Source organism: Pinus tabuliformis, chromosome X (assembly GCF_031772625.1).
Source record: "Pinus tabuliformis cultivar Carrire ecotype Pingquan chromosome X, CPIR1, whole genome shotgun sequence".
In the NCBI taxonomy this organism is placed as follows: Eukaryota; Viridiplantae; Streptophyta; class Pinopsida; order Pinales; family Pinaceae; genus Pinus; species Pinus tabuliformis.
Window position 1 is genome coordinate 1,240,427,575 of NC_142308.1, and position 12,470 is coordinate 1,240,440,044.

Sequence of the window (12,470 nt, forward strand, 5' to 3'; positions counted from 1 at the left end):
TTTTGATGATTGTTGACATTGTCAAATTTGATCACATACTTGTTAACACTGTTAAGTTTAATCTTCTATTGTAATCATAATTCATAACATATGATACAAGTATTACTTTACAAAATTTTATGTCCTTGGTACTTGATAACCACTCCACATTTTGTGGAATGTCATCCTTACATCTAAGGAAAATTTGGTATCCTAGCATCTAAGCTATGGTATATTTGATAAAATAGATACCCTAATCATAGCACTAAAGTGAAAAAAAATTCAATACCACCAATCTAGATTTGATAGAATAAAAGAATCTTAGGTACCACCAAAACAAATTTGATAAAGTAGACATACTAAGTTTTTTCAATAAAAAAGGTTTGATACAATTAAGACAAATTTGTAAAATAAATTTAATAAATTGTGACATCTAAGAAAAATAGATTTTGTCACTAATTTAACATATAAATTAAAAAAATAATAAATTAAATACCTTAAATCTAATATCTTAAATTAGAAAAGCATATATACTTTTATTTATCCTAACTTCTAGTTTAAAGAAAATTTAATCATAAATTTAAATTAAAAACAAATTTATATTAAACTTCTTAATAATAAATAAGACAATAAAATATAAATTCCATTTCTCACCGTATGTAAGTACAAAATAATCTCCCCTTATGCAAAATAATCCAATGTGAATATTAAAACTAAGGGTTATACATAGAAGAAACGTTGAATTTGTTTTTTGGGGGAGGGTAAATATAAATAAATAAATAATAAATCGAAATAAGTTTCGAAATAGGTATGATTTTTTGTGATATTGTTATTAAGATTGTGTCGAATTAAATGGAGTTTAAATACTTCTTAAAATAGTCTTTTCTCTGCAGATAACTCTCACTGTCAACTGAAAATTAAACGAGTATAAATACCTCTTAAAATAGTCTTTTCTCTACAGATAACTCTCATGGTCAACTGAAAATTTGATCCTGAAATATGATAAATACTAATGCCAAATAAAGTAACTTTATAATCCACATCTCAGAGAAAAATGTTGAATGTGACATCTAAGCAGAGGAAAATTGACCATACATCCATGTCCTCCACAAAACTACATAAATTTCCTTCTCCGATCATGCAGGAGGTTCCTATAACGTGATTTTTTCAACTTTCCACGTAAAGACGTTGTACTTTACTTTTGTAAGGCAGAGATTAACTTTTTAGTTAAATAGTATTTGAAAACGAAATGCATTCAAATCAGCTGATTTAATATTTTTGGATTATTTCACCGAGAGAGGCCATCATCTCATTCACAGGCCTGCGTTATGCATGCCGGGTGGCTCTCTAAGTCATTATCTCAGTTAAAAATTGCCGAAAATTTAGTTGAGTAGTTATGGATTACAACCAATAGTCAAGATTTGAACCCGAGAATCTCGTAGAGATTAAGATGAGCGGCGCATTTATATATCCGAATCGAAAAAAATAAATCAAAACATGAATTAATTACTCTCTAAATATAGGCTTGATGTCAATATTGGCGCTGGCTTCAAATCAAATTCTCAACTCAATAGAGATGGCTTTCATCTCTCACAATTAGAAAAAAATGAGAATATATGTAAAATCAGGCTAAAGGTTAATGATCATTATTACACCAAATACAAAGAAAATCCATACCGGAGAATCAGTCTAAACATTAATTGCCATTATTAACCAAATACAAGAAAATTCATTGAACTCTCACATTTCAAATTTAATTTGTTTATTCATATAGGAGTTAGGGTTTTTAAAGCAATTTCATATAAACTCATTTCAAGTTTAATCTCAAATTTCAAAGTCGAATTTGTTTATACAAATAGGAATTGGGTTTTTCATAATCGAAGATTTGATTTTATTATAATGTTTTTTTTCAAGTAATCGACATCATATAAAATAATTTGAAAAATGAGTTATTATTATTAACTATTAATTATTATATTTATAAATATTGATAGGCACATTATAACATATTTTTTAAAATTTGAACATATACAATTAGATAAACAAATTATTCACTAACTCATTTTACTTAAAATCTTTCAACAATTTTATTACAAACTTAGAACGTACAAAATTAGATAAACAATTATTCACCTAATCACTTTATTTAATTAAATAAACAAATTATTTATCAAAACAAATTATTATTAATTAAACAAATTATTCACCAAACTACTTTATCTAATATTTTTTGACAATTTTATTACAAATTTAAACCTACACAATTAAATAAACAAATTATTCACCAAATCACTTACAATATCTTATCTTTCTAAAATTTTATCCACTAAAAAATTAGATTTCTTTTTAGTATAATATCTCTCGAAAATTTTATCCACTAAAAAATTAGATTTCTTTTTAGTAGAAAAATAATATCAGATTGAAGAATCTCGGAAGCCTTGACTGCAAAATCGTGCCACGTGCCTTGAAATTTGTTATGCCACCCGTCTGTCATTGTTAAATAGAAGAATTCGGGAGGGAGGGAGCTGGATTGTTTTCTCTTATCCATTGCAGTTGTTTATTCAATGGCTTCTTCCCTACCAAGATCAACCTTATCGTTCAGAAGGCAGGGCTCCTCTGGGATCGTATGGCGTGAGGGTTGGATTCCCCGGGAAGTAGACGGATCGGCCACATCGACTTTGGCCAGTAACAGTAATGTTCATGCATCCGCCGATCATGTATTAAATTCTGGTTTATCTGAACACATGGTGAAGCTGCCGGAGTCTTCGACAAAGCAGGTTTTGGTTCACAGCGGAAGCATAGGATCGAATGCCACTACCTCTTCTGGTCTTCGATATCGTCATGAAGAACATCATACCCACAGCAGAGAAATGAGTCATACTGGTGCGCCTCACAAGACCTCTCGCTTTGCCAAATGGTTTAAAGGGGCTTTCACGAAATCCTCGTCTACCCGGTAGTAACGATGAAATTGGATCCCTTTGCTAATGTAATTATATCTGTCTGTAACCACTTGGTTATTATTATTATTATTATAGGGTTTGATTAGATGGTAAAATAGTTCTGTAGTCGGCCGAGGTTCAAGTCCGCCCGGATGCATTTCGCCACTGTGGGCTGACACTGTATACAGCATTGTAGATGAAGAGGATCTTGTATATAAGACAGTGAGGTGAGATATTGACGAAGAATCTTGTATTAGAAGTTTAAATAATATGAAGGAGGTTGTGTTTGTATCAAACAGTTCTGTGAAAATATTAAATTTAATCTTCTCAACTTACAGAATATTAAGAGTCTTTTTCAAAATGGTAATAAGTTTAAGTATATCATACCATTCTAATATTTTTAAAATTTTAACTTCCAAACTCAGTCACACCCATATTGAATGATTGAAGGAGTAGGCAACCCACAAATTACCATGAAAGAAGCATAAGGGCAAACGTATCTGTGGTTGGAACCATCGACGGGGTGGCTCAGTGAAACCCCCAGCATACCATACCTTTTTTTTTGATACCGACCCAGAGTCTTTTCATTTTTGACCAGGCTCCGGTCTTCATTCTTATTTTCTTTAAGCAATCCTATAGATAGGAAATCCATTCATATTGTGTAAAATATAATGATATTTGTTTATTTTGGAGTTGTTTAAAGAGGCCGAGGAATGTTCAGGATTTTTAAAAGTGGCAGGAATTTGAGCAAAACAATTTCAAAAAATCTTGTAGATGTAATGTTTGAATTATGTTTTTGATAGTGGAAATGGACTCAACACCATCAAAGACTTTTAAGACACTTGAAAATTATGAATTTTGAGAGCTTTTACTTGGATTTACAAAAATCCCTGCCAAATTTTTTCAAAATATGGCCGAAATTTCCATAACTTTTAGAGTACAAAACCATAATTTTTAGATTACTACCTTTATTTTATCAAATTTTAACATGTTACATACCTATATTCATATTCATATTAGGTGTAAAATACAATGGGCATATTGATATTTGTTTGTTTTATCAAAATTTAAGTGTGGTGTAGTTTTCTACTTAATTAAGATTTTTTTTGGATTATTCGAGAATATTCTTTTAGTGAAGTTTATAATATAAAATATATTAAGTTAAATTTATAATATATGTTTATTAGATATATTAATCACATTAATAATGCTAATTTACCTTCATACAATCACAACCCTATTGCTATAAGAAAGTTACAGGGTGGCATCTGAACCGAGGCAAATTGACGATAAAAAGTATTAGCATAAAGCTAACGCGTAAGAAACAAAATTTTCTTGGATCTCGACCATGCTTGAGATCTCTATAGTTTTTTTTCAACCATCCACTCATCCATGTTAATAAGAGACTGCAAGGACGTAGATTATTTTGTAAGTCGGAGCTTGACTTTTTCATCAAAGAGCGTTTGAAAATGGAAATGCATGTATTATTTGTTTGGACTCCTATTCAAATCAGCTCATTTTTTATTTTATTTTGGGATCATCTGACTTCACTTAATCGTTCGGAATATTTGGAAATCTAAAGTTTGTTTATTTAAGGGAGAGATTATCGTCTCATATAAAATTATTACATTATTCTAAATAAAAGACTCGCCATATCTGAAAGGCATTCAAAAATTGCAAAAAAATTCAGTTGAATGGCTATGGATTACAATCAATAGTCAAGATTTGAGCACGCAAATTTCGACGAGATACACTAGCCACAGTTTGAAAGATCCATTTTAATAGAAAAGAGTCAAAATATTAATTCCCGAAGCTTAAAATTTGTGCACAATGTCGACTATTATCATTGATTTAAATTAAATTATATCCTATTCTAGGTATATATTTTAAGTAGGTTTAATGGTGGACAGTATGTCTTTACTTGTGTTCAAATTTAGAACAATTGAATGGTTTATTAAAGGAATAGAATATATTTAAGCTCACTTTTATATTTTATTTTAGGTATATATTTTAAATAGTTTTAATGGTTGACAATATGTTTTTTCTTGTGTTCAAATTTAGAACAATTGAATAGGTTTATTAAAGGAATATAATATATTTAAACTCACAAAGTAAGTTCGGAGATTCATAAAATTAGCTTATTGATTATATTCAATATCTGTTTATTTATACATAATCTTAGTCGGAGATTTAATAGTGAATCTGCTGACTATCATTTATATTTCAACAACTATCACTAACTCGTGCCGACTCTTAATTATCTGCATATTGCCACCTACTCGCCATCATGGGAACAAACATCGAGATTAATATTTTAACAAACTTAAAACTTTAAGGTGCCCCCTGGTCTCAGTCTCAATTAGGGCTTACAACAATACATAAAAAAAACTTGATAAGGGGTTTTCATATTTTGCTGTTGGTTTCACATAGCACAACTCTCTTCAGTGGACATAGTGCTGCAGACAATCCTATCTACTAGCATTCCACTGGAAACTCTTTGCGATCTACACCACATAGGCGTCACGGTTGGCACAACCCTCTTCATTGGACACTCGGTTGCAGACACTCCTATCTGCCAACACTCCATTGGAAACTCTCTGTGATCTACACCACACAGGCATCATGATTAACACAATTTTCTTCAGCGGACACTCGGTTGCAGACATTCCTATCTGCGAAAACTTCATTGAAAACTCTCTGTGCCACACATGCATCACGGTCGACACAATATTCTTCAGTGGACATTCTGTTGTAGACACTCCTATCTTCTAATACTCCAATAGAAACTCTCTATGCCACATAGGCATCACGATCGACATAAACTTCTTCAGCGGACGCTCGGTTGCAAACACTCCTATCTGCCAATACTCCACTGGAAACTCTCTACACCACACAAGCTTCTTAAATATCGCTCTCCAATAACGTCAACAACAAGGTAGACTCCACTTGCCCTTCACAATCACTGAGCCCTCCTTTGGCTCTTCACACCACATAGCCCAAAACTCTGCACACTATCGAGCAAAATGGCTTTGAGCTCGCAACAGCTTACAACTCACCTAATTTCACAAGCGAATTGACACTATGAAATACGATGGTGGATCTTCTCAACCAATTCTAGTTTCTGCTCACATATCCACATGCTCAAAGTAGAGCCACATGCAAGTTCTTGATTCAACTACCCTTCACCGTGGCCTTAAGCTGCCTTTCGACCTCACACAGGAGACTTAGTTTCTTCCTGTAGAAAATTCGGCTACAACAATCAGCTAAGCAAAGGGACCTCCTTCCATGTCTCGATCTCCTCAAGCGTCTCCACTGCACACTATGCACTCCACGCTGCTCCATGCACAGCAGGACAACAACACAACTCTTCACTTTGGTTCACGCTGGCTCAGGTTTACGCCTCCTCTTGTCAGGCAGGACTCCAACAGGGCTTCACACCACAGGTCTTCACACTCCTCAGGACTGCAACCTCTACACCAATGCTCAATGCCTACTCAAAACATATATGGATTTCGTAAGTGCTTATAGCAACACTACAACAATCACACTAATGCGGCTCTTCACACGATTGCGCCAATATTGGTGTCCTCCACATTCAATGACACAGTAGGCACAGTGGGCCCCACATAATTACACTCCAATGCTCCAACGATCCAACCTTCGCTTACAGCTCTAGATCCAGCGAGGCTTGTTGTCGTTGCGGTCTGTCATGTTTTTTCTCTGTTCGTGGCCGTGTCCATTGCGACGAACATCTCCGGTGGCCATGTCAACCCAGCCATCATGTTTGGGCTGGTCCTTGGCGACATATCACCATTCTCAACTGAATCTTCTACTGGATCTCTCAGCAGGTTGGAGCGATCGTTTCCTGCTTGTTGCTTAAGTTCGTCACCGACGATCACTTAATGGACCCTAAGATGGCGAGGGAGTCATGATAGAAATCATGATCACCTTCACTCTGGTCTACACTGTCTATGCCACGTAATGGACCCTAAGAAGGGCTTCTTAGTCACCATTGCACCCATCGCCATCAGATTCATCATGGGCGCCAACATCGTGGCTGCTGGCCCCTTCTCCGGTGGCTCCATGAATCCCGCTCGTTCTTTTGGCCCTGCCTGTAACGACCTGCAGCTTCGGCTTGAAGTGTGACAGTGGAAGTGCGAGCTCTTCCAAGTGTGCGATAACACTTATGCACACATATGAGGAGGAGAGCTCGTTTATATGGCGTGGGATGTGTATCAACACATATGAAGGCCGACTTGATCATTTAGGGGCTTTTGCGATGGAGCAAGGGCATGGGTGAGGTCGGATGGGCAAGCCATGACCTCCCCTTCAACACATATATATTGTGTTGCGTTGGACCTCATTTGACATCAACCAACTCGCTCATACATCTTCGCTAAGGCAAGGAGGCGTAGGTTTCTAGTGCGCAAGTCCAAGAGGAGGAGGCACATATTTCACATGCGCCCATTCTTGGGCAAGGCTGGACGGTAAGAAGCGGTTACGGGTGAAGGTGCGGGTAGGAGCGCTCGGTGGTTGGGTGAGGGCGTGCACGGGTGTGTTGCGCCCATCGGTTTGTGCGACAACTTGGCGTGGGTGTCTTGGCGACTCGGGTGAACGCCCGCCCGGCGTGCAAGTGTGCACGGTGTGACTTGGTGAAGTGTTGAGATTGTGAACAGAGGTGTGTCTCGGGCAGAGGCACCCGTGTGTGGTGACTTGGAGGTGCGCTCGATTTGGGCAAACAACATGATTGTGTGACGAGGTGAACGAAGGGTTGGAGAGTCGTGCAGCGACCGTGCGGAGGTGCTGACGAGCTGGGCAACCGAGTTTGCTGAAGTTGTGAAAATTTGGCTAAGTATAAATTTGGGGTTTCCCAAGGACTTAGTCTGTACTTTGTAAAAGTGGAAAAATTGTACAATATATTGATTCGAGCAGACTCATATTGCAGGGAGTTGCCCCTCCCTTTATACTGTTGTGCATTTCTCTTGTATAATGCTATTTATGTGAATGTTATGGGCTTTCACTTGTATAAAGGAACACACATTAATAATACTTCGTTGCGAAACACAAACTAAGTAGGATAAGTGGAATGTTAGGCGTAGTCCACGAACATAAGTATTGGTGAAAAGAAAGTGTTCGGTGGTGCTGCACCTCACTATGAGCGGTTGAAAGACTACCGCAGGTGTAGGGGTGTGACAGGTGGTATCAGAGTTGATGATCAGGAAGCTAATCGGGTTGACGATGAAGTGCTGATCCCACTGCACTATCGTGACAGTTGGTATCAGAGCCGGTGAACTGAATCAAGGAGCTGATTCTACGAAGACCGAAGACTTGGTAGGGATCTCAAGTTTTGCAAGTAGTAGGTGGAATATCAGGGTGATTTGGGTGAATGGTGAAACAGGTTTAGCAGAGGTGAAGCTTAATTCTTGGGCCAAGCTGAACGACAAGGCATGACAAGTTTGGAAGAATGCGAAGGGAAGCTCTTACTTACCTTATACAGGTTGAAGCGGTTGAAAGAAGAGAATCCCCAGATTCAAGAAAAGCTTGAAGTCTTGGAAAAGAATGTTGAAGACAAACTTCTTCAACTTGGTTGGGCAATGGAGCAGGATGAAGTTGCAAATTGTGCTGAATAGGAAGAGGAAGCCGTGATGATTGAAGATGTTGCAGATGTGACAACGATGGAGGATGAACTTGAGATTGATCAAGTTGAACCAGGATCGTGCAGTTTGTAGACATGGATGGATGAGGAGACTCACATGGAGGAGCCTCATGATGATGATGAAGTAAGTATTGATTCTTGTGTTTCATTTGAGCATTTGGTAGGTGGACCGTATGCAGGGAAGGGCAAAGTCAATTTGCCGATGCAGAGGAGCATCTTACCATGGATGTCTATGATGAGACCTTGTATGGAGAAGCAAGGATTGTTGATTGTTGCAAGACTTGTTGGGCTTGTTTGTGACCTTATGGTAGAAGGTACAAAGGCTCGTGATAAGGGAGGAACATGATGATCGTTGCGGAGGATTGGGTCATGCTTTAGCCACATGGAAAATTGGCTAAGTGCCCGGCATGACACATGAATAGGTTGAAGGGCACACACTTGAGTTGCTTGGGTGGACTTCTCATGGACGAGACCAAGAGATAGTCTTGGTGGAACCTTCAGTGGAGGAGCTATGATGGAGAGACTCATGTGATGATGATATGGTTGGGTGACCGAGTTCACTAGACCGAAGATTGCAGACTTGGATGAGGATGACCGATTGTTATGATGGGTCTACTTGGTTGGACTACATGGGCAACTTAGTCATGGACATCAGGCTGGAGACATGGAGCATGGCAGTCTTATGCAGGGACATTATGCAGGAGCACTTGTAGAGGTGTCACTTATGGACATCCAATGAGGAGTGCCAAGGCAGGGATGTTGTGCAGATGGATTTGCTGATGTGACATGGAGATGTTTTATTTATGAGCCGATGGAGAGGTTGTGCACTCTTGTACAACAAGGCCATGGACTGGATGGAGTTGTGAGTAGACTATGGAGCATTCCTACTACATGGAGAGCTGAGGCATCTTGCAGAGACCTTTGGGCCGAGACTTGTATGCTTGCTAGGATGTTGGTTGGGGATGACTTATGGAGCTCATGATGACATGAGATTGTTGTGACTTTTGGGGACTTCATATATGGTGGACTTGGGGACACTTTGGAGCAATGGAGTTACAATGATGATGATGCCTTGGTGGCAACACTTGGGCATGGGTTGAGCCGAGACTCAACCACTTTTGACACATGGGGGCTGATTGATCTATGATCATGGGTAGCACATGGATAGATGAGACAGGTGTATACTTGTTTCTATGATAGACTTGAGGGATGGCACATTGCAGATATGATAGAGGTTGCTTCATGGACCTGGATGTGGCACATCAAGAGTCGGAGCTTGATGAGATGGTCTCTTCATATTGAGGAGATACACATATGGATGATGTTGGGATATATGTGGCTAATTTCATGCAGCACATTATCAAATATCATGGACAGCATGTTGCAGATGAGATGAGGACTACTTCATGGACCTGAGCATGGCTTACACTTGTATGGAGATGGATTCTTGATCGAGTTGATGATGTGACAGGATGTTCTAAGAAATGACTAATGGTGGCATGAGGATGTTCACTCTCATGGTTTGAGCGTGATAGTTGGATTAGCTACCCAACTAGTTCAAGCATGGGGACGCGTAGTGTACAGAGATGTGTTAGCATTGTGTTGGAGTATCATGGAAGCAGTTCACATGAGGACGACACATGATGAGGTCGACACGAGGTGTTGTAGGAAGCATGTAGCTTGAGATGGAGGGGCCAGCCTTCCACGATGGAGAGCAGCATGTGGAGATTGTGACAGGGTGATCGATGGTCATGGATTGAGATGATTTTTGATGTATAGCATACCGATGAGGTGTATACCTTGGTATGGTGATTTTGGTGACAGATGGTTGCCGGGACGAGACATGGTGGAGACGGTTGTTCTACATATGCTGCAGTGATGTTTGTAGTATGTGGAGGAGTTGACATCATGGATATTGTTGATCTTGGTGGATGGCTACCAGGATGGTATGTTGTCGAGGACGACAAAGACTTTAGGTGGAGGAGGATGTAACGACCTGTAGCTCCGGCTTGAAGTGCGACGGTGGAAGTGCGAGCTCTTCCAAGTGTGCGATGACACTTATGCGCACATATGAGGAGGAGAGCTCGTTTATATGGCGTGGGATGTGTATCAACACATATGAAGGCCGACTTGATGGTTTAGGGGCTTTTGCGATGGAGCAAGGGCGTGGGTGAGGTTGGCTGGGCAAGCCATGACCTCCCCTTCAACACATATATATTGTGTTGCGTTGGCCCTCATTTGACATCAACCAACTCGCTCATACATCTTCGCTAAGGCAAGGAGGCGTAGGTTTCTAGTGTGCAAGTCCAAGAGGAGGAGGCACAGATTTCACATGCGCCCATTCTGGGGCAAGGCTGCACAGTAAGGCATGGTTGCGGGTGAAGGTGTGGGCAGGAGCACCCGGTGGTTGGGTGAGGGCGTGCACGGGTGTGTGGTGCCTAGCGGTTTGTGTGACGACTTGGCGTGGGTGTCATGGCGACTCGGGTGAGCGCCCACCCGGCGTGCAAGTGTGCACGGTGACTTGGTGAAGTGTTGAGATTGTGAACGGAGGTGTGTCTCGGGCAGAGGTGCCCGTGTGTGGCGACTTGGAGGCGCGCCCGAGTTGGGCAAACAACACGATCGTGCGACGAGGTGAACAAAGGGTTGGAGAGTCGTGCGGCGACCATGCGAAGGTGCCGACGAGCTGGGCAACCGAGTTTGCCGAATTTGTGAAAATTTGGCTAAGTATAAATTTGGGGTTTCCCAAGGACTTAGTCTGTACTTTGTAAAAGTGGAAAAATTGTACAATATATTGATTCGGGCAGACTCATATTGTAGGAGGTTGCCCCTCTCTTTATACTGTTGTGCATTTCTCTTGTATAATGCTGTTTATGTGAATGTTATGGGCTTTCACTTGTATAAAGGAACACACATTAATAATACTTGGTTGCGAAACACAAACTAAGTAGGATAAGTGGAATGTTAGGCGTAGTCCATGAACATAAGTATTGGTGAAAAGAAAGTGTTCGGTGGTGCTGCACCTCGCTATGAGCGGTTGAAAGACTACCGCAGGTGTAGGGGTGTGACACTGCCGTTGTCAACGATGACTTCAGCGGAAATTGGGTTTATTGGTTTGGCCCTCTTATTGGAGGTGGCCTTGCAGGTATCATCTATGGAAGGTCTTCATCAACTCCCACTCTCACGCATACACTGATACCTCCCTGCAACAAAATTGCAAGTGGATTACTGCCTTGGATCTTTTCTTTGCATGCTGGAAATATTCCCAAAAACGATCAAACACACAAAGATCTTCTCGTTGCAGGCTCCTCGTCGACCAAGTAATATGTAGGACATCGCAGTTCCTCACAAATCGAACAAATAAACAAACGATCAATCGAACTGCTCTTTAACATGCTCCAACAACCCTAATATGTAGAATCAGTCATCTCCCCAGTGCAACTCCACACTTGTCACTCCATTATCACAAAGACAACACTTGGCTTGAGCTCTGAAATTAAGCCGAAATCGTCAGCTTTGATACCATGTTGAAACTCACATTAGGGATCTTGTCGATTGCCTTACAGATAATAAGGCAATCTATATAGAAGCACAACCAGAGAATCTACAGGGATTCCACCAACTGTCTTTATTACTTACCTAAGCTAACTGACTCCTGCCAACTCTTAATTCCGGTAGACTACCACTGACTAGTCGTCATGGGAATAAGCGTCGGGATTGATATTATAACAAATATTTGGAAGCCATTCAAAAATGGCAAAAAATTTAGTTGAATGGTTATTGATTACAATCAATAGTCAATATTTGACCATGCAAATTTCAACAAGATAAACGAGCAATAGTTTGAAAGATTCATTTTAATAGAAAAGAGTCAAAATATTAATTCATGAAGCTTAAAG

The 12,470-nt window shown here is 39.6% G+C and overlaps 1 pseudogene; it reads left to right on the plus strand.

The window, feature by feature from the left end:
• The first annotated feature begins 2,543 nt into the window (after nt 1-2,543).
• LOC149144452 (putative aquaporin TIP2-1 pseudogene) lies at nt 2,544-11,895 on the plus strand (annotated as a pseudogene).
• Nucleotides 11,896-12,470: the final 575 nt, after the last annotated feature.